The sequence below is a fragment of the Muntiacus reevesi genome, unplaced genomic scaffold (genome assembly GCF_963930625.1).
Source record: "Muntiacus reevesi unplaced genomic scaffold, mMunRee1.1 SCAFFOLD_120, whole genome shotgun sequence".
In the NCBI taxonomy this organism is placed as follows: Eukaryota; Metazoa; Chordata; class Mammalia; order Artiodactyla; family Cervidae; genus Muntiacus; species Muntiacus reevesi.
Genome location: NW_027078001.1, coordinates 24869 through 51416, shown reverse-complemented (window position 1 = coordinate 51416; position 26548 = coordinate 24869). Strand labels below are relative to the sequence as shown.

The 26548-nt window shown below is 41.0% G+C and overlaps 1 long non-coding RNA gene across 1 annotated transcript; it reads right to left on the bottom strand.

Annotated features, from left to right (window-relative positions):
- Window positions 1-4608: 4608 nt before the first annotated feature.
- LOC136155335 (uncharacterized) lies at window positions 4609-15067 on the bottom strand. Its single transcript, XR_010660788.1, has 3 exons — window positions 14947-15067; window positions 13549-13716; window positions 4609-4859 (listed from the first exon to the last, which is right to left on the bottom strand). It is a non-coding gene; the product is annotated as an uncharacterized lncRNA (long non-coding RNA).
- Between the last annotated feature and the right edge of the window lie 11481 nt (window positions 15068-26548).

The following is a 26548-nucleotide window of genomic DNA, read 5'->3' as shown; positions in this document are numbered from 1 at the left end:
CATTGGCAGGACTGATGCTGAAGCTGAAACTCCAGTACTTTGGCCACCTCATGCAAAGAGTTGACTCATTAGAAAAGACCCTGATGCTGGGAGGGATTGGGGGCAGGGGGAGAAGGGGAAGACAGAGGATGGGATGGTTGGATGGCATCACTGACTCGATGGACATGGGTTTGGGTGGACTCCAGGAGTTGGCGATGGACAGGGAGGCCTGGCGTGCTGCAGTTCATGGGGTCGCAAAGAGTCGGACACGACTGAATGACTGAACTGAACTGAATGATGTTAAATCTCGAATTTAAATCCTAACCCTCTTCTGTGAATATCCAACTATCTATCTGATATTTCACTTGGATACATTTAAAATAAACAGATACCGGATTCACAAATTTCCTGGCCCTCTCCCTATGAGACTTAAATCTTCAAATACCTACTCCTCTGAAGATTTCTGTCACAAAGAATACAGGGACAATTTTTTTTTCTTCCCTTACAGGGGCAGCCTTGCTCTTCCACACTATTACAGCAGCCTGAGTATGTATGTGCTAAGTCACTTCAGTCGCGTCTGACTCTTTCGACCCTATGGACAGTAACCCACCAGGCTCCTCTGTCCATTGGATTCTCCAGGCAAGAATGCTGGAGTGGGTTGCCATGTCCTCCTCCAGGGGATCTTCCCAACCCAGGGATTGAACCCACGTATCTTACATATCCTGCCCTGGCAGGTGGGTTCTTTACCACTCACACCACCTTATTTTGTGAAGAGTATAGTCAGAATTCATTATTTTCTGAATAAAAACGCCCTCTATACAGTGAGGGTTCTGAATGACACCTGGATCCAATGGCTAGATTAAAGCAGTAACATCAATAGATAAGGCAGGCAAGGTCTCAGCACCACATTAAAGCTCGAGGATGTATTCTACAATTTCTAAGAGGAAGCCAGAATACTAATTCTTTAGATATTCCCAGATTACGTGAATGTTGTTCTTATCAGGCATCAAATACAACAAAAAATAAATCACTGTGAAAACGTTGGCAATCAAACAGGCATTTTCCTGAGCAATGCATAATAGAAAAGTATGCAGCACCCTAAAAGCATTACTTTTTTGAATAAATTCACCTTGAGATTACCAAAAGCACCAGCTCTAAGATCGCTGATCCAATGCTTATTTAAATGGGGAGTGGCACCAGAGCCACTTTCAAAGACTATCCTTAAAAATCTTTAAATTCTGATATGCAAGCTTTAGCACAGTGTTCACCTATGCTGAACAGAGCTGACCTGAGTGACCAGTGGCTTCCCAGTGGCTCAGCGGTGAAGAATCCACCTGCCAATGCAGGAGACGCAGGAGACTCGAATTCGGTCCCTGGGTCAGAAGATCCCCTGGAAGAGGACATGGCAACCCACTCCAGTATTCTTGCCTGGAGAATCCCAAGAGCAAAGGAGCCTGCTGGGCTACTGTTCACAGGGTCACAAAGAATTGAACATGACTAAGCACACATGAGTGACCAATAAAACATTGCAGAAGCGTGTGACTTCTGAGGCTACGTCACTGTAAGACACTGTGGCTTCTACCCTGGTCCCTTGGATTGCTTACTGTGGAGCCAGCCTCTGGGTTATCAGGACACTCAGGCCACTCAGGTAACCTTATGGAAAGGTCAACATTTGGGTCCCAGGATGGCCTTTCCATAAGGTTACCTGAGTGTCCTTACAATGACTACCAACTTGCCAGCCAGATGAGTGAGTGAATGACCCCGGAAGCCGATCCTCTAGCCCTACTCAGCACTTGTTGCTCATGTAGGCAGAGAATAAGCAAAATACACAGATTCTTTCACCTTACTGTAATCCATAACAGAAATTCCTCCTAACCACCCCCTTGAATAACTAGCAAATGAGCCATCCTTGTCAGAATTTCCCCAATTATCTTAACCACGGGACCACTTCTGTTAAAGCCCAAACCAGTAGGATTTCGAAACTGAAGGACTGGCTAATCAGACTGAAGCAGAAAGCTGTTTATCCTCTTCCAGTATCTGCTTTGTAACTTTTGAAGTAAAAAAAAAAACTGTTCTGGAGCTTGAATGAGAGTTATCATTATGATTTAAAATGCATGTTCTAGAATGCTACCTTGTGATGAAGACACAAATTAGAGTTTACCACAGTAGTGTATATATTTGCCCACCTAACAAGCTGAATTTGCAAAATTTGGGTTTCTGTGGACTACAGTGTGAAAAGCTAATCAACAAACTGGTCACAGTGATTACACTGTTACCTGTGTTAATCACACAGTGATTGCTTCTGTGGAGGGGACATGTGTAACTAAGAGACAGGGATGAAAAGTCAAAGTGTGAGTCGTTCAGTTGTGTCTGATTCTGTGACCCCCATGGACTATAGCCCACCAGACTCCTCTGTGCAGGAAATTCTCCAGACAAGAATACTGGAGTGGGTTGCCATTCCTTTTCCAGCGTGTCTTCCCAACCCAGGAACTGAAGCAGGGTCTCCTGCATTGCAGGCAGGTTCTTTTCCGTCTAAGCCACCAGGGAAGAGACAGGGACAGCATATTTATTTTCATTTCGTTTTCTCTTGCAGGTTTTGATATGTATACTGCACGCCGGTAATATCTGCTCAAGAATATAAATCTTTAAGTCTCTTCCTGACAAAACTACATTTTTTAACATTTAAAATAAGAGAAACCTAAAACAACTTCAGTACTTATTCAAAATCATGCTCATTACTTTTTAAATTCAACCAAGTAAGACATTATCTCAGTATCTTATTAGTGCCTACATTTGAAGCAAGTTACATGTTACAATGCTAGAAACACCCAAGATGATATGACAAGAAACAATCAGGCTTTGATAACATAAAAGCAGAATATGATTTTTTAAAACCACGTGTGTAGATCAGCCTTAGAAAACAATAAAAAGAAAACTGGTGTTGTTATATCAATCCCAGACAAACTAGACCTTCATGCAAAATGCACTTTCAGAATAAAAGTGGAATACTTCGTAACAGTAAGTCACTAAGCAGATATCACTATTACACATTTCTATCCAAATACTAGGCTTCCCTGATGGCTCAGCAGGGGAAGAATCTGCATGAGACACAGGAGATGTGGGTTCAATCCCTGGGTCGAGAAGATCCCCTGGAGAAGGAAATGGCAACCCACTCCAGTATTCTTGCCTAAAAAATCCCAAGGACAGGGGAGTTCGGAGGGCTACAGTCTAAAGGGTTGCAAAGTGTCAGACATGACTGAGCAACCAAGCACAGTGTATATATATGTTCATCTACTAGCAATGTCTCAAATAAATAAAGCAAAAGCTGAGAGAATACAAGGGGAAATATCTACAGTGGTAAACGGGATATTTTAATACACTCTTGTCTGTGTAATTGATACAAGCAAACAAAAGGTCACTTATGACCCTGAAGATTTGAAATACGGGATTAACCAGCAAGATCCAATGTAAATATATTAGAACACCACATTCAATAGCTATAGGGAAAAAAATAATATACTGGGGCCACAGTGCAGATCTCAAATGTTAAAGGTCTGAAATCACAGACCTTTGAAACACTGAGATTGTTCTCTGATGACATTGCTATGTTGTTAAGAGTTCTCTGATGACATATCTTATGTTGTTAGAAATAAAAGACATTTGAAAACAACTAGAAAATCTCCATGTGTTCAGAAATCGAGAAATATAATACATTCAACTTATCCAAGTGTTAAAGTAGATACCAGTGAAAATTAGAAACCATTTTAAAGTGAATTATAAAAGTACTATATATTAAAATTTGAGTAATGTTGCTAGCTGAAACAGTACTTAGAGGGAAATGCTCAGCCTTAAATGCATATATTTAAAAGGGAGAAATGCTGAAAAGTAGTGATCTACAAGAAGTTAGCAAAAGAACAAAAAAGTAAATCCCAAAAAGTAGAAGGAAGGAAATAAAGAGCGGAAATCAATGCAATAGAGAACAAATATGTAATAAAAAGAAAAGGAATCAGCAAGATTCAAAATTTGGTTCCTTTGAATGACTACTAAATTCCCAGGGAGACTGAATGAGGAAAAACAGAAGGTAGTTTTAGCCTATAACAGATACAATAAGATAATTCTTTACTGCAACCATTAAACGGATACTAATATTTATTATAAATAATTTTATGCTAGTAAATTTAAAAAGTTTAGATGAAAAGGACAACTTCTTAGGGGGAAAACTACCAAAATAATCAACAGAAAATCTGAGAAGGTTAAAAATTAAAAATCAAAGGAGTAATTAAAAATCTTTCCACAAAGAAAATTACCAGCCCAGATGGCTTCTCGGCCAGATTCTCACAGAAATTTAATGGAACAATTCAGTCCTACTTAAACTTTTTCAGAATAGAAAATGAGGGTCAGCTCATTTTATAAGGCTAGTATGAGATAACCGCTGATTTCAAATCCTGACAAGGACAATATAGGCCACCTCACTGATACAAAACTATTAACAGAATATCAAACTGAATCCAGAAATACATAAAAAGAGTAATACTGTAAAACCAAATTAGGTTTACCTCAGAAATCAGGTTAGGTTTAAGATTTTAAATAATATGTAATTCAATATATTAACATAGTGAAGGAGAAAAGTCATACAGTAATGAAAAGCTGCAACAACAACAAAAAAAGCATTAAATTCAAACAAACAGAACAAAACACAAAATTCTTAGTAAACCGGTACAGAAGGGAACTTCTTTAAACATGATGAAGGGTTTCACAGAAACAAAACAAAACGAACTTGAGCAAACAGGCCTGGAGGGAAATGCTGAAAGCTTCCTCTTGGAGACCGGGAACCAGAAGGGCAGGAGCTCTGGGGTGGTGGCAGCGCTGTGCGTCTTGACCTGAGCAATAAGTTCATGTGTGTTTGTGTGTTTGCAGTAACATGTAAAGTTCTCCATGGTGCTTTTATATACACCTTGAAATATATATTAAAGATAAAAAAGAAAAAAATATTTGGAAATAAAAGGCTAACCTAGCCTATCACTCAAGCTTGGCAACTCCGTAGGTCCTCACCTCCCCACCACCACCCAGCTACCGTTACTTTCAAACCAGTTAACATTTATTGGGCTTACAAGACATGGTACAATGTGGCAACATGTATCATGAACCTTAACAATGTCTAAGATGAAACCTTATTCCATTACATTACTCCAGTGCCAATCATTCCATTCTAAGGAAAAAGACAAAGAGAAAAAAATCCATGTGTTAAGACATTCACTGCCCACATGATGATAAAATAGAAAACCTAAACTAAATAACCAACTCCAGGAAACAATTAAGAAAAATAATTTTTACAATGGGATTATACAGTCAATAAAAATAAGATTTATCAAATATTCCAAGAAATGAATATAACCTAATTTTTAAAAAATTAGACATATACACATGTTTACACTGTAACAGGGGGGAAAAGTCATAGGCACAAAGAAGAAAGTGAAAGACAGAGGGAAGAAGAGAGGGACAGAGGGTACTGAAAGCGGGAGGGAAGGGTTGGGAGAGACGAAAACTCAACTGGTTTTCTTCATATGTTGAGCTTATGAATGTCATCTGTACTTCTGTATTTCCTGAATTTTCTTTAGTGACTACAGAAAACTTTAGTAATGGGGTACATAAGAGCTGAAGAAAATAATCACAAACCTAAGTAAAGTATCCTAAATATTTTAAAAAGTTCCTTCAAAGGGTAACTTTAAAATTTCATCTTTTATCTCAGTACCATTTTATTCAGATAAATTATTTAACATTTAAATTGTGTTAAGTCTATCATATGCTAGTTACTTAGCACAGAGAGAACTTTAATCATAATTAGTACTTAAAATAATATAACTTAAAAATAATAATTAGATTTCCAAAGATATATCATCTCCAATTTTCTGGCTAGAAAGTGAAAAGTGAAAGTGAAGCCACTCAGCTGTGTCCAGCTCTTTGCGACCCCATGGACTGTAGCCTACGAGGCTCCTCCATCCACGGAATTTTCCTGGCACGAGAACTGGAGAGAGTTGCTGTTTCTTTCTCCAGAGGATCTTCCCCACCCAGGGATCAAAGCCGGGTCTCCTGCATTGCAAGAAGATGCTTTTACCATCTGAGCCAAAAGGGAAGTTCCCTTGAGGCTTCCCTGTGGCTCAGCTGATAAAGAATCCGCCTGCAATGTGGGAGACCTGGTACAGTCCATGGGGTCACAAAGGTCAGACACGACTGAGTGACTTTCTAGCTAGCTGCTGCTGCTGCTAAGTCGCTTCAGTCGTGTCCAACTCTGTGCAACCCCATAGACGGCAGCCCACCAGGCTCCCCCATCCCTGGGATTCTCCAGGCAAGAACACTGGAGTGGGTTACCATTTCCTTCTCCAAAGCACAAAAGTGAAAAGTGAAAGAGCAGTCGCTCAGTCGTGTCTGACTCTTCACGACCCCATGGACTGCAGCCCACCAGGCTCCTCCATCCATGGGATTTTCCAGGCAAGAGTAATGGAGTGGGGTGCCATTGCCTTCTCCAGACTTTCTAGCTAATAAAATCAAGTCTTTAAATGACCTTCAGAACTCCCCTTGGTCTACCCTGCCCACACCTACCCTCTGACCTGCCCTGCCACACACCCCCCACCCCCGCTTCAGCCACGGCCTCCCACATGCTGCTCTTCCAACATGCCAAGGACATTTCCACGTTAGAAGCTGCTGCTTGCTCTACCCGAACATTTCCTTCCAGATAGTTCCATGGCTTAATCCACTTCACTCAGAAAAGGGCTTCTCAAAAAGCCTTTGCTCACCAAACTACCTGAAGTATTACAGTATCCTGTTACTTTTTAATCCCCTGAATCTATCTTATTCTGCTTCAAAACCTGTGAGCTCCCTGACGTGTGTGTGCAACTGAGTGTGCACACATGAATAATGTCTATGCCCCTCGCTGATATTTAAGCTCAGGAAGCACAGCTCTACTTTGTTTACCATTGTGTCACATGACCTGCCAATAGCAGGCTTTCAAAAATACTTGTTGAAAGAACAAAAGATGGTAACTGGTTTTAGTTTTGCTGAGAAAATAATGATGGAACACTACTAGAATTCAGTAAAGCTTTCAAATGAATTCATTCTCAATCACAAGAGCATTACACACATACTTTGGTGGTAGGAGTACAACGTTCACAATTCAGGGTTCAGTAACAGGAAGGAATGGGGACTTCTTATGTTTCTCTGCCCCTTTCCATATCCTTCCTTCCTCTCATTCATTCATAAATGGTTACTGTGTACCACTAAGTCAGAGAGTATTCTACACATTAAGAACACACAGACAATTAAGGCAAGTTAATGCATGAGACATATGAGCATAATAACCATAGAACATGGCATGCAACAGAGTTCTGTGAAGTTGTAACATAACAGAGGAAGTAATCCACTTTTAGGGGCAGGTGTTCAGGGAAGTTTCAACAGTGATGACATTCAACAAACACTTGCAAAACCAAATAACAAAAGATATGCTTCATTTGACTTTACATATGAAATGAGAGTATTAAGTCTGAAAGTGCTACAGTAATTTGCTACCATGAGATAAGCTCGCTTGAGAGCGAAACCAAAACAAGAGGAATGCCAGAGCAGGACCAGAGAAACTAAGCCAAGTCCTTGATGATTTCAGACTGGATGAAGCCCCAGATGAAGTTCAAGGACAAGACCTAATCATGCCCTTTACTGTGTAGCCAGTCTGAATTTGGTTTTCTGTCACTTGCAATATAAGTATACAGAGGAATCTCAGCGAATTCTTTGAAAAAAACCAAAGCATTTGTTTTTTCAGTGTACAGGGGCACTATTGGTATTCTGGAAGGGACAATTCTTGTTTTGCAGGCAAACATCACAGGACACTTGGTATATCTCGTCTCTACCAGACCCACAGATTTCCAAACACCACTCATCTTCAAGAAGAGCCAGAGGTCTATTCCCTGTTAGTTGCTACCTGTATCCATTCCTCACAGTGCACGCGTAAATGTTCTTAACAACAACCTTAAAAGAACTGGGATATACCACTCAAATATACTAATTTTATATAGTAATCCATTTTAATTAGTCATTCATGACTATCTAAATGACTGATTCAGTCCTAAGCACAGCTTATACCTGCTCTTGAGATAAGCAGTGCTTTAAGAATGCCACTACTATCTGAAAATTCTCATTCATTTAAGCTTACTTCTCCATACAATATTATCAATATATGTCACTGACAATGTTGGTTATCTTCCCTGTAGCCATTCATCTAATTACTTCCTAGACTGAAATGCTAGATATTGGTTTTTCTAGTCCCCTTGCAACTAGGGCATAAGTAATAAGGCCAAAATGAAACCTGATACAGGCTTTCTGTAAAAGGTTTACTTGCTTCATCAAGAGATGAGAGGGCAAACTTCCTCCCGTCTTTGGTGGTTGTGTCAGAATGTGATGCCTGGAGCAGAAAGAGAAACATGCAACTATGAAAGGATAAACCTGAGCACAAAGGTCGCCACACTACAGATAAAGATGGAAAGCACTTGGATTCAATCTAGAGGGGAAGCCAGTCTGAGCAGGAACCCAAATGGGAGGGCAGTTTAGAGGAAACGGAAACACAGAACCTCTGTGCTGACTGAGGACTGAGGACTGAGCAAAGCCAAGCTTATGCACAAACTGCCCTTTAAACTAATCCTACCTATGCCTTTGCCAATTACCTGAGCTAATACACTTCTTCTGTTTTTAAATCCTATTTGCATCCTAACTGATACAGGAAACAGCTATGTTTAGGGGAAAGAGCAAAATCGAGACACTGCAGGGAATGTAAAGAAACTTTCAGACATAAGAGAATCAGGAACTATAAAGCCAAGAAACAAGAAATCAGATCATTTCATTCCTATGGAGTATATTTCAGAAGCGGTCTAAGAAAACCATGGCTGATTGAGATAAGGCTGTTAGCTTTGGTAATTTGATCATCAAGATGACTTTTTAAAAACCAATTTCGGTGCTGTGATGGTAAGGGAAGTCAGAGTGCAAAGGAAAGAATAATTTACACTTTTAAGAACTCCATAATGCACCAAACCCTTGGAAAGACATGTAACGTGTGTTAAACTCCGTCGATTACAACTCTGTGACGTAAGTATAACATTCTGTGGTGTCCTTAGTCGCTCAGTCTTGTCCAACTCTTTGTGACCCCATGGACTATAGCCCACCAAGCTCCTCTGTCCATGCTGACTCTCCAACAAGAATACTGCATTGGGTTGCCATGTCTTCCTCGTATAACATTCTACTTTACAGACAAAGAATACAGCCTGAGTAGTAAGTTGCCCACAGCCACACAGACAGTAACTGGTTTCAGTAGACTTCAAAATCAGATCTTTGAAGCTTAAAAGTAAACGTCCTTCCTACTATACCCCTTCATGGATCACAGACTCGTCGTGGTGAAGGGGCTTGTGTAACTCAGTGAAGCCATGGGCCATGCCGTGCAGGGCCAGCCAAGACAGACGGGTCCTGGTGAAGAGTTCCGACAAAACGTGGCCCACTGGAGGAGGGAACGGCAAACCACTCCAGCAGTCCTGCTGCGAGAACCCCACGAACAGCATGAGGCAGAAAAATAAGACACCGAAGATGAGCACCACAATCAAAAGGTGTCCAATATGCTCCTGGGGAAGAGTGGAGGGCAGTCTTTAGTTCCAGAAAGAATGAAGTGGCTGGACCAAAGCGGATATGACGCTCAGTTGTGTGGATGTGTCTGATGGTTAAAGTCAAGTCCGACGCTGTAAAGAGCTATTGCTCTTTTTTTGCATGGGAACCTGGAACGGCAGGTCCGTGAATCAAGGCAAATCGGATGTGGTGAAGCAGATGGCAAGAATGAATATCTTAGGAATCACTGAACTAATATGGATGAGAATGGGTGAATTTAATTCAGATGACTGTTATATCTACTACTGTGGGCTAGAATCCCTTAGGAGAAAGGAAGTAGCCCTTAATAGTCAACAAGAGTTCTAAATGCAGTACTTGGGTGCAACCTCAAGAAAAAAAAAATAATCTAAGTTCATTTCCAAGGCAAACTGTTCAATATCAGTGTTATCTTAAGTCTCTGCCCCAACCACTAATGCCAAAGAAGCTGAAGCTGAACAGTTCTGTGAAGTAGAACTGCTGTAGTTCTCGAACTACACCTTCTAGAACAAACACCAAAAAAAAAAAAAAAAAAAAAAAAAAGATGTCCTTTTCATCACAGGGGATTGGAATACAAAATAGGAAGCCAAGAGACACCCAGAATAATAGGCAAGTTTTGCCTTGGAGGGCAAAAGCAGGGCAAAGGCTAACAGAGTTTTGTCAAAAGAACACGCTGGTCATAGCAAACACCCTTTTCCAACAACCAAGAGACAGCTATACACACGGACATCACCAGATGGTCAATACCAAAATCAGATTATGTTCTTTGCAGCTGAAGATGGAAAAGCTCTACACAGACAGCAAAAAGAAGACCTGGAGCTGTCTGTGGCTCAGGTCGTGAGCTCCTAATAGCAAAATTCAGGTTTAAAGTGAAGAATGTAGGGAAAACGACTAGGTCATTTAGATACGACCTAAATTAAATCCCTTATGATTATACAGTGGAGGTGACAAATGGATTCGAGATGAGATCTGGTAGAGAAAGTGTCTACCAGATTCGTAAAACTGAAAGAGGTTCATATATGAGTTTATTGAAAGAGATTCATATGTTTTATATGAGTTTATATACGAGGTTCATCACTGGAAAGAGGTTCGTAAAATTGTATAGGAGGCAGTGACCAAACTAGTCCAAGAAAAAGAAATGCAAGAATCTTAAGTGATTGTCTGAGGAGACATTAGAAAGAGCTGAGGAAAGGAGAGAAGTGAAAGGCAAGGGAGAAAGGGAAAGATATACTCAACTGAGTGCAGAGATCCAGAGAATACCAAGAAGAGATAAGAAACCCTTCTTAAGTGAACAATGCAAAGAAAACAACACAATGGGAAAGACTAGAGATCTCGTCAAGAAAACTGGAGGCATCAAGGGAACATTTCATGCAAGGATGGACACCATAAAGGACAGAAATGGTACGCACCTAATAGAAGGAAAAGATATCAAGAAGAGGTGGCACGAATACACAGAGAACAGTACACCAGTCACTGTGGTCACTCACCCAGAGCCAGACATCCTGGAGCGTGAAGTCAAGGGGGCCTTAGGGAACATTACTACCAACAAAGCTAGTGGAGGTGACGGAATCCCAGTTGAGCTATTTGAAATTCTAAAGGATGATGCTGCTAAAGTGTTGCACTCAATATGTCAACAAATTTGGAAAACTCAGTAGTGGCTACAAGACTGAAAAAGGTCACAGTTTTCATTCCAATCCCAAAGAAAGGTAATGTCAAAGAATGTTCAAACTACCATACAATGGCACTCATTTCACATGCTAACAAGGTTACGCTCAAAATCCTTCAAGCTAGGCTTCAAAAGAATGTGAACCTAGAACTTTCAGATGTACAAGCTAGGTTTTGAAAATGCAGAGGAACCAGGGAGCAAACTGCCAACATTTGTTCGATTATAGAGAAAGCAACAGAATTCCAGAAAAACGTCTGCTTCTGCTTCATTGACTGCGCTAAAGCCTTTGAATGTGTGGATGGTAACAAACTGTGGAAAATTCTTAAAGAAACACCAGTACCAGACCACCTTACCTGCCTCCTGAGAAACCTGTATGCAGGTCAAGAAGCAAGTTAGAATCGGACATTGAACAACTGACTGGGAAAGAGTTATAATAAAGCTGTATCTTGTCACCCTGCTTATTTAACTTCTATGCAGAGTACATCATGAGAAACACTGGGTTGGATGAAGCACAAGCTGGAATCAAGACTGCTGGGCGAAATATCAATAACCTCAGATATGAAGATGATATCACTCTAAGGGCAGAAAGTGAAGAGAAACTAACGAGCCTTTTGATAAGGGTTAAAGAAGAGCATGACAAAGTTGGCTTGAAACTCAGCATTCAGAAAACTAAGATCATGGCATCTGGTCCCATCACTTCATGGGAAATAGATGGGGAAACAGTGGAAACAGTGTCAGACCTTTATTTTTGGGGGCTCCAAAATCACTGTGGATGGTGACTGCAGCCATGGAATTAAAAGATGCTTGCTCCTTGGAAGAAATGCTATGACAAACCTCAACAACATACTAAAAAGCAGAGACATCACTTTGCCGACAAAGGTCCGTCGAGTCGAGGCTATGGTTTTTCCAGTGGTCATGTATGGATGTGAGAGTTGGACCATAAAGACTGAGTGTCAAAGAATTGAGAATTGTGGTGCTGGGGAAGGCTCTTAAGCGTCCTGGGACTGCAAGAAGATCAACCAATCCTAAAGGAAATCAACCCTGAATATTCACTGGAAGCACTGATGCTGAAGCTGAAGCGCCAATACTTTGGCCACCTGATGCGAAAAGCCAACTCACTGGAAAAGACCCTGATGCTAGGAAAGACTGAAGCCAAAAGGAGAAGGAGGTGGTAGAGGATGAGATGGCTAGGTAGTGTCACCGACTCAATGAACATAAATTTGAGCAAACCCCAGGAGGTAATGGAGGACAGAGGAGCCTGCCATGCTGCAGTTCTTGGTGTTGCAAAGAGTTGGACACAACTGAGCGACTGAACAACAACTACACCAGGCTCCTAGGATTAAAGAATAAAAATACAGTGGCACAGCAGGCTCAAAATTCAGACTGGCTTCTGTGAGCTGCACGGCACACAGCACGGTGTTTGGCAGCCCTGGCAAAGGTATATTTAAGCATGCATGGAGGCTAGAGAGGGCAAAACTTAAAAAGGAGTGATCATGGATAATTACTGAGAAAGAAAGATAAAGAGGGATGATCATGGACACATCTGGAGAAGGTTGCTCTTGAAGAAAAGGAAGGACAATTCCTTCTTTTCAGAGAAGAGTAAATAGAGAAATGATATCAGGATAGAAAAGATTATACCTCAGATGCTTGAGATTTTTCTCAGGAAAGGAAAAGATCAAGTTATTTGCTATAAACACTTTCATGAAGTAAGACAAAAAAAAAAAACCCTCACAATCGACATTATAGATCTGGAGGATAACAGAACACTAACTGGTATGAAAACAATCCAAAATCCTCACACAACTGTCTCTTGTATCCTTCAGGGATCAAGATAGTGATTAGGCCTGTTCAGAACTGGGCACTAGAAAGATAAATTGACATAAAGTTAAGTATTCTAAGGTATCAATGATGGGCTGGTAAAAACTGATGACCATGGGATCCTGGTGACTAGGGGAGGCAAATGAAAAGAGCAGTAGGCTAAAGAATTGAATGAATAGACACAAAGACGGAAGGGTTCCTAAAGACAGGAAGAGGGGAAGAAAGAGAGAGAGAAAACGGGTTCCATAAGTGTGGAAGAGTGCTTGTTTGTGGTCAGACAGGTCTTGACACAATGCCTCAGGCAATGAGCTACTGCCTAGGGCTGAGCACTACCCCGTCAGCTAAAAGCACAGAATTGAGAGACAAGTGCCTGTAAAAACACGCAGTCCTCGGGTGCAGGAAACAAACAGGCTTACCTGGTGGCGCTAGTGGTAAAGAACCCACCTGCCAACGCAGGAGACAGAAGAGATGTGGCTCTGATCCCTAGGTCGGGAAGGTCCTGTGGAGGAGGAAATGGCAACCTGCTCCAATATTCGTGCCTGGAGAAGTCCCATGGACAGAGGAGTCTGGCTGTCCTGTGGAGACTGCAAGGAGATGGACGTGACTGAAGCGACTTAGCATAGCACAGCAACAAACAAGTGAATGAATCTGCCCGTACAGGAATCAAACACTTAAAATATCTCCTCTCCTTTTAAAATGAACAATTCTATCTCCAAATTTAAGAAATTCATCAAGAGGCTAAAAGTCTACAATAAAGGTTAAGGCAGATGTGTGTCAGGAGGTAGAACAAAAAGTTAAATCTGTCAGGCCAATTGTAACCCACCTGTTAAAAGACTTTTAGCATAAATTTCCAATAAGGCAACAACAGTTTGTGCTTTAGAAACTCTGGAGAGCACCTAGCATGGCTTCAAAAAAAGGATATCACTCAATTTAATTTTAAAAGCTCCACCCATTGCAATCTCAGTGGACACACTACCATTTATACTCATAGCTTCATTTTTCACCATTCTGCTGCTCTTGACACATTATCCAATTACAGGAAAAAATTGGGAAAAATCAGACATGGCAACCTCCACTACCACATCCCTCCTTCAGTTTGCACTTTTTACACCATTAATTCTGACTACTCTTGCCCTAGTAATAAATGAAGAAGAAATGACACTGGCACAATCTAAATTTTGCAGAAAATATCAAGTACAAGAAAGATTGCCAAGTAGTACTAATAACAATTGAGAACCCAAGAAATTTGAGAAGTTTCAAGTTTAAAAAGCGTTTTCTCCATTTCAGTCCTTTCCAAATAAAACAAAGGGCTTGGACAACACAAGATTGTGAAGCTTCAATGGACCATTTAGCCTAACAGTGAATAAAAGAATCACTAAAATCGCTTATCCTTTCTTGGGCTATTACATTTCTTACCCTCACAAAGCCTTCTTTTAAAACCAGGACCACTTCTCAATTCTTTCCCTGGATCTAGTATACATATGTCCCTCCGTCCGCCCCCCCACCTCCAAAAAATGTTTAGAGACCGAAGACTCGCTGTAGTCAGAAAAGGATTAATTTAGATGAAGAATCACTTGCCGTCACTGGCACCATTCCTCAAAACCATCAAAGTCTCCTGGGGGCTGGATCCCCCCGACAAGATGAACAAAATCCACTGGCGTCTGGATAGCAAGCTTTTCTTTGTAAGTCTATAAGCCTGGGAAAGCTTTCCAGACAGTTAAAAAGACTTCTCAAGGAAGCAAAAGGTCGAGACCAGGAAGATGGGGAGGTGACTTGCCCCAAGAGGAGACACCGAAGCTTGCAGCTTCACCCACCTGCCAGACGCTCGCCCCGCGGACAGAAGCACGGACGCAGCCCGGGCGCTTCCTCTCCTGCCGGACACAGCCCCTGCCGCCGCCGGAGCTCCGGACCCGACAGCACAGGGCGGTAGCGAAGTAGGCAAAGCGGCGACCGCACTCGAGCAGACGGGGGTGTACGTAGGGGGCGCCGGGGGGCTCGGGAAGGCAGCTCTGTGCTTGACCTTCCTCACCGGTGGCCAACGGCGCTCCCTGGGAACAGCATCCCGCCTCGGCCCGCTGCAGCGGCCGGGCTTCCTGCGGCCACAACTCGCCCCCGCGCTACTCGGCCGCCGCCATCTTGTCGGAGGCGGGAAAGACCGCACTGCGCAGGCGCGCGCCGACGCTGCCGGCTCCCCGCCATAACGCGCAGGCGCGGGGGGCGCTTCCCACCCCACCCCCCACCCCCACCCGCCGAGGCCGTCTTCCGCAAAGCCGTCTGCTCCCTCGCACGGGTGCTGCCAGGCTTAGTGGCCAGCCACAAACTGCACCGCAGCCGAGTTAATAGACCCTTCTGCACACCTCACAGTCAGTCATTGTGTAAAACCCTATCTGTGTGCCAGGTCCCGGGACAGGCGCTGGTGAACGATTAGTAAAACGCGGCTTCAGCGCTAACTGCTACTGCTGCTAAGTCGCTTCAGTTGTGTCTGACTCTGTGCCACCCCATAGATGGCAGGTCACCAGGCTCCCCGGTCCCTGGGATTCTCCACGAAAGAACACTGGAGTGGGTTGCTATTTCCTTCTCCAATGCATGAAACTGAAAGTGAAGTCGCTCAGCCCTGTCCGACTCTTAGCAACCCAATGGAATGCAGCCCACCAGGTTCCTCCGTCCTCCACAATTCTTGTTTCTTACCTGCACACCACCTTCGCTCTCTTGCCCCTTTGATTTTAATAACTTAAAACATACCTCTTCCAGGAAGTCCTTACTCTCACACAATTTGGTTAGTTCTTTTCTAATACCTCGCCTTACCTCTTTAAGCTTTATTTCATTCATTGTAAATTCAACAAGGAATATTTGAGTTTCATTTATATTCTAGATATGGTTCTAGGTTATAGCAATAAGGAAAATAAACTCATGGGACTTCTATTTTAGGGGAGAGTATAAAACAAACAAACAAAAAAAACAAACTTCAAAAAATCAACAAAATAACGTTTGATAGTGGTGAGGGATGGGAAGAGGAAAAAACCACCAAAAGTTAATGTTGGGTGAGGGGTGGTAATTAGCGATCTCTCTCCAGAGATGACACTTGATCTGAGGCCTGACTGACCACGGGGGCCAGAAGCTATGAGAATCATCCAGCCAGAGCGTTCTAGACAGAAGAACAGCAAATGCAGCAAACCTCTCATTCTTGAGGTGGGAGTGAGACCAGCACATAAAGGACAGAAAGACTAGGTGATGTGGACACCTGGGGAGGATATGTAGGGGGGTGGGGTGGAGGACCGGGGCAGTTTAGGTGGGACATTGAGGCCATGGTAAGAACTGGATTTTTACTTCATGGCAGCCCCTCCATCTTGCTGACACTGCCAGAACTCCTCCTCAAACACTTCTAGTTCCTGACTGCCTCGCTGGACATGCTGATTCCACTGTCTTGAAGACACTTGCTCTTGTTCTTTACACATCTAGCTTCTCATCTTTCAGGTTTCAGTTTAAATGTCACCTCAGAAAGGCCATCCTTCCTAAACTAAGTATCCCACCTGCCCTTTCATTAGTCTCCATCATTGCACCTGATCATTTCTTTATGGGCACCGAACATATTTTTCAATTATATATTCATTGCTTCTTCACCATTCAGTTCACTAAACTGAACTCCACCAGGGAGGGAAGATGTTTCACTTACTAGTGAATACTCCATGCCTAGCACCATGCCTGGCATGAATGATCACTCAATATGTGTTTGCTGTTTTTAGGAATGTCGAGTTTGTCAGCACTTAAGTAGCCAGTGGTATACTACATTGTTTTACACTGGTTTTTAAAAATAAATGCAAGTCATTTCCTGTTTATATACCCTCTGCTAGATTATAAATAAGAACCTTTGCAGAGTGAGAGAGAGAGGAAGAGAATGAGATGAAGAGTAGGTGAGGGGTAGTGGGCAAAGATTATATTTTGCATATATTTGCAGGGCTGGGAGGTGGAAGGCTTCGATTTAGTGAAGCACCTGTTACATGTGTCCTGCGTTTGGCTTAATGGTCACTACAGCCTTGCTAGGTAGTTATCCTTAGTTTTATACATAGCAAACTTGAGAGAGATTAAGTAACTTGCCTAAGGTCCTACATTAAGAGACAGTGCCAACCATAAAGTTCATGCCCTTCCCTTCAAGAGAAACTGGATTTTGAGATGGGTTTGTTTGGTGATTTGATTCTGTGTCATTAGCAGGCTTTTATTAGCCATTTCAGCCACTGCCATTTAAGAACCCCAATCATACTGCTGTTCTTGTATAGGATCTCAACAAAGGGCCTGATGTGAAATTGCTGTGATTTTTTTTTTTCTTTTGGACTCTGGCAGGGTTCATTTGACCATTCCCTCTTCATGTCTTTTTAAAACTTGTATTTCTTTTTATTAATAATGTGTACACGTTTGATCAAAGGAAAAGAGGAGATACAGAAAAATGGGTGCATTTCCTAAATGCTAGCTGCATCCCCTTGGTTAGGCTTGTTATTTTATGACTCTTTCATCTAGGTCCCAAGTAATACTTTAGACATCAAAGACAGTTCTCTGGCAAAGAGTGACAGCCTCATCACAACAATCACTTCTCCCATTTGCTCATCAAAATTATACACCATCATTTCCCTCCAAACAGGATAGCTGGGGGAAACTACGAGAAAGAATAGGGCCGCTATCCTGTATCCAGTGCCATTCAGGCTTTATATGAAGGCATTCAGTTTCTTTAATATCATTAACTCATGATAGCATACACCTGTCAATCAAACCCAGTTAGTCCATAAGCAAACCAAATAGTAGGTGGGAATACATACTTCAAAAGATTCTTCGATCTTCTACCCCCACTGTAGTAGGACTCCTTCTTGGAATAAATTCTGGAATCAAGGCAATGTCTTTGGTTTCTGTGGGATGCTCTCCTCATGGTTACCATCTGTTGTTGGTTGAATATTCTCCCACTCCTCAAAAGAAATGTTGAATTCCTAACCTCAAGTACTCAACAATATGAACTTATTTGGGAATAGGATCATTGCCGATGTAATTAAGTTCAAATGAGGCCATACTGGAGTAGGTGGACCCCTAATCCAATAACTAGTGTCCTTATAAGAAGTCAGCCAAACGGAGGAACAGACACACGGGGAGAAGGCTGTTTGATGGCAAAGGCAAAGATTGGTGTCGTGCACCTGCAAGCCAAGGAACACCAAAGACTGCTGGCCAGCCACCAAAACTGAGGAAGAGGCAAGTGAGGATTTCTCTACAGATTTGAGGAGAAACACAGTCGTGTCAACAACTTGATATCAGATGTAGAGGCTCCAAAACTGTGAGACAATAAATACCCATTGTTTTAAGCTACCCACTTCATGGCAATTTGTTACAGCGGCCTTAAAATCTAATACACCCCACTCTCTCCTCGTGTGTGTGTGTGTGTGTGTGTGTGTGTGTGTGTATGTGTGTGAGGACGTGAAGTAAAGGAAAGAGACTGTCAGGGCTTGAATCAGAGGAAAGAGATGGGGATGGGCTTCCCACTCCAGTATTCTTTCTGGCAAAACCCCATGGGCAAAGGAGCGTGATGGGCAATAGCCCATGGGGTACCAAAGAGTCTGAGATGTCTGTTAAATGATGACTTAGCAGGCACACATGCATCCAAATTATCATTTAAGCCTGTGGCTCTGAAATGCAGCTAGTGATGCATTACTGGAGTGGGTTGCCATGCCCTCCTCCAAGGGATCTTCCAACCCAGTGATCAAACCCAGGTCTCTTGCATTACAGGTGGATTCTTTACCATTTGAGCCACCAAGGAAGCACTCAGTTCAGTTCAATTCAGTTGCTCAGTCATGTCCGAATCTTTGCTACCCCATGGACTGCAGCATGCTTGTCCATCAACAAGTCCTGGAGTTTTCTCAAACTCATGTCCACTGAGTCAGTGATGCCATCCAACCATCTCATCCTCTGTTATCCCCTCCTCTTCCTGCCTTCTACCTTTGCCAGCACCAGGGTCTTTTCATATTAGTCAGCTCTTCAGATCAGGTGGCCAAAGTATTGGAGTTTGAGCTTCAAAATCAGCTCTTCCAATGAATATTCAGGACTGATTTCCTTTAGGATGGACTGGTTGGATCTCCTTGCAGTCCAAGTGACTCTCAAGAGTCTTCTCCAACATCACAGTTCCAAGGCATCAATTCTTTGGTGCTAAACTTTCTTTATAGTCCAACTCTCACATCCATACATGACTACTGGGAAAACCATAGCCTTGACTAGACAGACCTTTGCTGGCAAAGTAATGTCTCTGTTTTTTAATATGCTGTCTAGCTTGGTCATAATTTTCATCCAAGGAGTAAGCATCTTTTAATTTCATGGCTGTAGTCACCATCTGCAGTGATTTTGGAGCCCAGAAAGATAAAGTCTACCACTGATTCCACTGTTTCCCCATCTATTTGCCATGAAATCATGGGACCGGATGCCATGAACTTTGTTTTCTGAGTGTTGAGCATTAAGCCACCTTTTTCACTCTCCTCTTTCACTTTCATCAAGAGGCTCTTTAGTTCTTCTTCACTTTCTGCCACAAGGAGGGTGTCATCTGCATATCTGATGTTATTGATATTTCTCCCAGGAATCTGGATTCCAGCTTATGCTTCATCCAGCCCAGGGTTTCTCATGATGTACTCTGCATATAAGTTAAATAAGGAGGGTGACAAGATACAGCCTTGACGTACTCCTATTCCTATTTGGAACCAGTCTGTTGTTCCATGTCCAGTTCTAACTGTTGCTTCCTGACCTGCATACAGGTTTCTCAACAGGCAAGTCAAGTGGTCTGGCATTCCCGTCTCTTTCAGAATTTTCCAGTTTGCTGTGATCCACACTGTCAGAGGCTTTGGCATAGTCAGTAGAGTAGAAATAGATGTTTTTCTGGAACCCTCTTGCTTTTTTTTTTTTTTTTTTTTTTTTTTTCCGCTGGGCTTTGCTTTATTGCACATCACAGATACTGTGTTTTTTCACAAATAGAAGGTCTGTGGCAAACCTACATGGCCAGATGATGGTTAGCACTCTTTAGCAATAGAGCATTTTTCAATTAAGGTGCGTGCATTTTTTTTTTTTTTTTTTTTTTTTTTTTTTTTGCTTTTGTGATGATCCAGCAGATGTTGGCAATTTGATCTCTGGTTCCTCTGCGTTTTCTTAAACCAGCTTCAACATCTGGAAGTTCATGGTTCACATATTGTTGAAGCCTGGCTTGGAGAATTTTGAGCATTACTTTACTAGTGTGTGAGATGAGTGCAATTGTGCAGTACTTTGAGCATTCTTTGGCATTGCTTTTCTTAAGGATTGGAATGAAAACTGACCTTCTTCAGTCCTGTGGCCACTCAATTTGCTGGCCTACTGAGTGCAACACTTTGACAGCATCATCTTTTAGGATTTGAAGTAGCTCAGCTGGAATTCCATCACCTCCACTAGCTCTGTTCATAGTGATGCTTCCTAAGGCCCACTTGACTTCACATTCCAGGATGTCTGGCTCTAGGTGAGTGAGCACACCAAGGTGGTTATCTGTGTTGTGAAGATCTTTTTTTGTACAATTCTTCTGTGTATTCTCGCCACCTCTTCTTAACATCTTCTGCTTCTGTTAGGTCCATACCATTTCTGTCCTTTATTGAGCCCATCTTTGCAAGAAATATTCCCTTGGTATCTCTGATTTTCTTGAAGTCATCTCTAGTCTTTCCCATTCTATTGTTTCCCTCTGTTTCTGTGCACTGATCATTGAGGAAGACTGCCTTATCTCTCTTTGCTATTCTTTGGAACTCTGCATTCAAATTGGTGTATCTTTCCTTTTCTTGTTTGCTTGTGGCTTCTCTTCTTTCCTCAGCTATTTGTAAGGCCTCCTCAGACAGCTATTTTGCCTTTTTGCATTTCTTTTTCTTGGGGATGGTCTTGATCCCTGTCTTCTGTACAATGTCATGAACCTCCGTCCATAGTTCATGAGGCACTCTGTCTGTCAGATCTAGTTCCTTAAATCTATTTCTCGCTTCCACTGTATAGTCACAAGGGATTTGACTTAGATCAACAAAAATTTACAACAAAAGTCACTGTTGTAAAACTGATATCACCCAACACATTAATAGAGCTACATAGAAGAAAAATATTATCATGCCGAAGGTGATGAAAAGACGCCTTAAAAACTCAATGCCCATTCTTATTGAAAATACTGGATATAAAAGCACACTTTTTAAACACAATATATTTCAGACCCACAATAAGCCAGCACCACCCGATGAGGAAATACTAGATATACTATATTACTAGAGTCAGGGAAATCCCCATTTTTACCACTGTTACTCATTTTTATCAGTCAACACAGAGAATGAAATTAGAAAGGAATACTACTGGTAGGGGTACAATTAAATAACTAGAATATCCAAAAGAACCAACTAAATATTACTACAACAAGATAATCTAGTAGTTTAGTCAAGTGCAAAACATAAAGAAATCTTTCCTTTATATGTACAAAGAGAAACCAGATAAACGATAAAATGAAAGAAAAGATCTTATCTATAATTTAAAAAAAAACAGGCATAAACTGAATAAAGTGTTCAAAACATGTATGAGAAAAACTATGGAACACTTCTGAGAGACACAAAGGTAGATTTCAACAAATGGAAAGACATATCTTGCTTCTGTACTAAAGATTCAGTAGCATAATGATGTCCTTTCTCCCTGAGTTAATTTTACATGGTCCCCAAATAAATACTATATAAAAAATTTTTTTTTATTTTGTTTGCTACAGCTAGACAACTGGAAAGAAAAAACAAGCAAAAAAAAAGGGAAAATATGAAGGGAAGAGCAAGAGTATTCCTATGACATATTAAATAATTGCTGCAAAGCCATTATAAGTAAAAGAGTACGAAGTCAAATGTACTGTATCAGTAAGCTAATTTCTTAGCTCTTATCATTATACTATGGATATATAAGATGTTAACATTAGGAGAAACTAACTGAAGGGTACATAGGAACTCTCTTATTTTTCTCTTTTATAAGTACAAAGTCATTTAAAAATAAAAAGACTTTAAAAAGCTATGATACTGGCAGATCAACCAAGGGAACACATTTTTTTAAATTCCAGAAGTATATGAAAAGTTAGTCATAGTAAAGGTAGCATCTCAAAGACATGTAAGAAGATGAACTTGAAATAAGCGGCAAGCATATGACCCAGCAATCCCACTTCTGGGCATACACACCGAGGAAACCAGATCTGAAAGAGACACGTGCACCCCAATGTTCATCGCAGCACTGTTTATAATAGCCAGGACATGGAAGCAACCTAGATGCCCATCAGCAGACGAACGGATAAGGAAGCTGTGGTCCATATACACCATGGAATATTACTCAGCCATTAAAAAGAATTCATTTGAATCAGTTCTAATGAGATGGATGAAATTGGAGCCCATTATACAGAATGAAGTAAGACAGAGAGATAAAGAACATTACAGCATACTAACACATATATATGGAATTTAGAAAGATGGTAATGATAACCCTATACGCAAAACAGAAAAAGAGACACAGATGTACAGAACAGACTTTTGGACTCTGTGGGAGAAGGCGAGGGTGGGATGTTTCGAGAGAACAGCATCGACACATGTATATTATCTATGGTGAAAGAGATCACCAGCCCAGGTTGCATGCATGAGACAAGTGCTCGGGGCTGGTGCACTGGGAAGACCCAGAGGGATCGGGTGGAGAGGGAGGTGGGAGGGGGGATCGAGATGGGGAACACATGTGTATCCATGGCTGATTCATGTCAATGTATGACAAAACCCACTACAATACTGTAAAGTAATTAGCCTCCAACTAATAAAAATAAATGAAAAATAAATAAATAAATAAGTGACAAGGGCAGCAGGGCAGCCATGAGGAAGCATAAGACGGCACCTATCTCTCAAACTGCACATTAGGGTAAGTTATAGAAGAAACAGGGGTTCAAGTGCTAACAACATCACATGGCATTTAAATTACAGAAGAGAGTTGTGTTTGTAATTAAAAATACTTAAATGGAACATACCCTCTTCCAAGGAGGCTATTATAGAGCAACGAACATTTTAATTTCAACTTATTTGTGAAAGGGTAAGGCACATGGAAGGCTTGTTGGACCTCTGAAATGATTATGTCTATTACTACAATAGGGTTAATAAATCAAGTTCTTAGGTTATATCAAACAAATGGGACAGGTTTTTACTGGGAAAAAAGCATAACTACTTTTAATTAAACAGGATACATCCATGAAGTGGAATATTACACTGGCATTAAAAATGAGGTTGATGTACAAACAAACAAAAAGAAGAGAGAAAACAAGAGAGTATAGATCACTACGTCTCATACTGTTCATCCTGTTTTAGTAAAAAATAAAAGGGTTGTAAAAAGATAAAAATGTCAGTGAGAAAAAGTACACTGACTGCCTCTGGAAAGGTCTCAGCTCTGCTGAGAAGATGCCTTCCTTTTCATTGTATACGTTTTTGTAAAGTTTGAAGATCAGAGCAAAAGGTTAGTTTCTTTAAAAGATTGAATATTAGAGACAGACAAGATCCCAAATATATAAAGTGAACACAGTTTAAAGGTGGGGGGAATTGACTCAAGAAAGAAATAGATAATCTTAATAGTTCTACAACTACTGAAAGCTAGAGGAGTTTAAATGTTTCCCCTTTCCTCTGTCCAACACACACAAAAATACCAGATTCAAATGGCTTTATCAACACCTTCTACCAAACATTTGAGAAATGCATCATTCCAACCTTAACAAAATTAAATTATGTCATAGAAGATAATTAGATACAATTGTATTATGTAATTCATGTGGCATTAAGTGAAAATGCAGAATTATCAAATTATTAATACACAAATATTTATAACTAGATAACATATATTATAAATATTTTGTTAAATTATATAAGTTATGATAGTTGTATAATTTATATAATCTAATAATTATATAAATTTATTAAATGACAGTGATCATAATAATTATGAATTAAAGTTAAATACATACTGTATTTGTAATATGATACTATCTAGCCAACTAGCCTTGTCTTTTTTTAAATGAACTATGTATGTGCACAGAGAAGACTGAAAGATCACTAAAATGTCAAGGGTCTTCCCTGGGTGTAGAAATGATAAAAATCGTCATTTTTCTAAATTTTATAACACTTCTACCAACTAACACACATTATTTCTGTATTTTTTCCTCCAAAAGTTAAGTACCTCTAGTTTGGACACAATTTGAAATCATCACATTTGAAGGAGAAGAAAAGTAAGGGAGCCAAAGGCAGATTCAGGTACATATATAAATTGTGGGGGAGCCTTTCTTAATACAAATTAATTCAAAATTGCTAGTGCTACTGCAAAAGGGCACAGGAACTCCAATTAAAGATTACTATTCACATACATAGAAAACTGAGGCTCGAAGAAATTTCAAGGTTAATTCAGGTCCACCCACAGTGAAGTGGCAAGCCAGTGTTGGTCAAATCCTCATGAGCAGATCATGCTAGACCACCTACCTAGATATACGTACAGTAGGTGCTCTGTATCCTTGGGTTCTCCATTCAACCACTGTGGATTCAACCAGCCACGGGTCAAAAATATACAGAAAAGATCTGGGGAAAGTTCCAAAAGACAAAACTTGCATTTGCCAAGCAGCCTGGCAACTACTTACATAGCACTTACAAGGTTATTATAACAAACCTAGAGACGACTTAAAGTATAATGGGAGGGATATATGTAGACTATATGTAAATACTATACTGTTTTATATTAATAAAAGGGACTTGAGCATCTCTGGGTTTTGATATCCTCCAAGGTCTCAGAACCAACCACTCACAGTTACTAAACGATGACTGTGTTATCTCCCAGAGCAGCTTGTTTCTCCTTCAGAGTCTCATGATTCCTAAAAAGTTACGTGTTCAGTTTGCATTCCCACCAACTGTGTAAGAGGGTTCCCTTTCCTCCACACTCTCTCCAGCACTTATTGCCTGCAGACTCTTGGATAGCACCCATTCTGACTAGCGTGACATGGTACCTCATTGTGGTTTTGATTTGCATTTCTCTGATAATGAGTGATGTTGAGCATCTTTTCATGTGTCTGTTAGCCATCTGTATGTCTTCTTTGGAGAAATGTCTGTTTAGTTCTTTGGCCCATTTATTGATTGGGTCTTTTCTTGCTCTGGAACTGAGCTGCAGGAGTTGCTTGTATGTTTTTGAGATTAATTCTTTGCGAGTTGCTTTGTTTGCTATTATTTTCTCTCATTCTGAAGGCTGTCTTTTCACTGTTGGTGGGAATGCAAACTAGTACAGCCACCGTGGAGAACAGTGTGGAGATTCCTTAAAAAACTGGAAATAGAACTGCCATACGACCGAGCAATCCCACTGCTAGGCATACACACCAAGGAAACCAGAATTGAAGGAGACATATGTACTCCAATGTTCATCGCAGCACTGTTTACAATAGCCAGGACATGGAAGCAACCTAGATGTCCATCGGCAGACGAACGGATAAGAAAGCTGTGGTACACATATACAGTGGAATGTTACTCAGCCATTAAAAAGAATGCATTTGAATCAGTTCTAATGAGGTGGATGAAACTGGAGCCTATTTATACAGAGTGAAGATAGAAAAACACCAATACAGTGTACTAACGCATATACATGGAATTTAGAAAGACGGTAACGATGACCCTATCTATATGCGAGACAGCCAAAGAGACACATGTGTGAAGAACAGACTTTTGGACTCTGGGGGAGAAGGCGAGGGTGGGATGATTTGAGAGAATAGCATTGAAACATGTATATTATCATATGTGAAACAGATCACCCGGACAGGCTTGATGCATGAGGCACGGTGCTCAGGGCTGGTGCACTGGGATGACCCAGAGGGATGGGATGGGGAGGGAGGTGGGAGGGGGGTTCAGGATGGGGGACACATGTACACCCATGACTGATTCATGTCAATGTGCTGCAAAACACACTACAACACTGTAAAGTAATTAGCTTCCAATTGAAATAAATTAATTAATTACCAAAAGAAGTTACGTGTTCAGTTATTATCATCCTAGCACCTAGCGCTGCTCAATAAGCATTTAATGAGTGAATCCATTTCTTAAATAATCAGAATAAGTGAAAACAAAAAATCTCAAACAGCTTAGACAGTATCAATAAATTCTCTTGACCCACAACTTTTTATCAATGAGTAACCACAGCTTTCTCTGGAAGATATCTAGAACAAAATCTCTTTAAATGCAAGAGGCATTTCCACATTTTTATGTTCAGTTAGTTAAATAACTAAAACTAAAGATAAACAGTTTCGGGTTGTCTTATGGAGTATGGCTAATCTATCAGGCGTCACTATCAAGGTAATCCTTGAAGGTAGGCATATAAGTAAAGGTAAAAGAAATT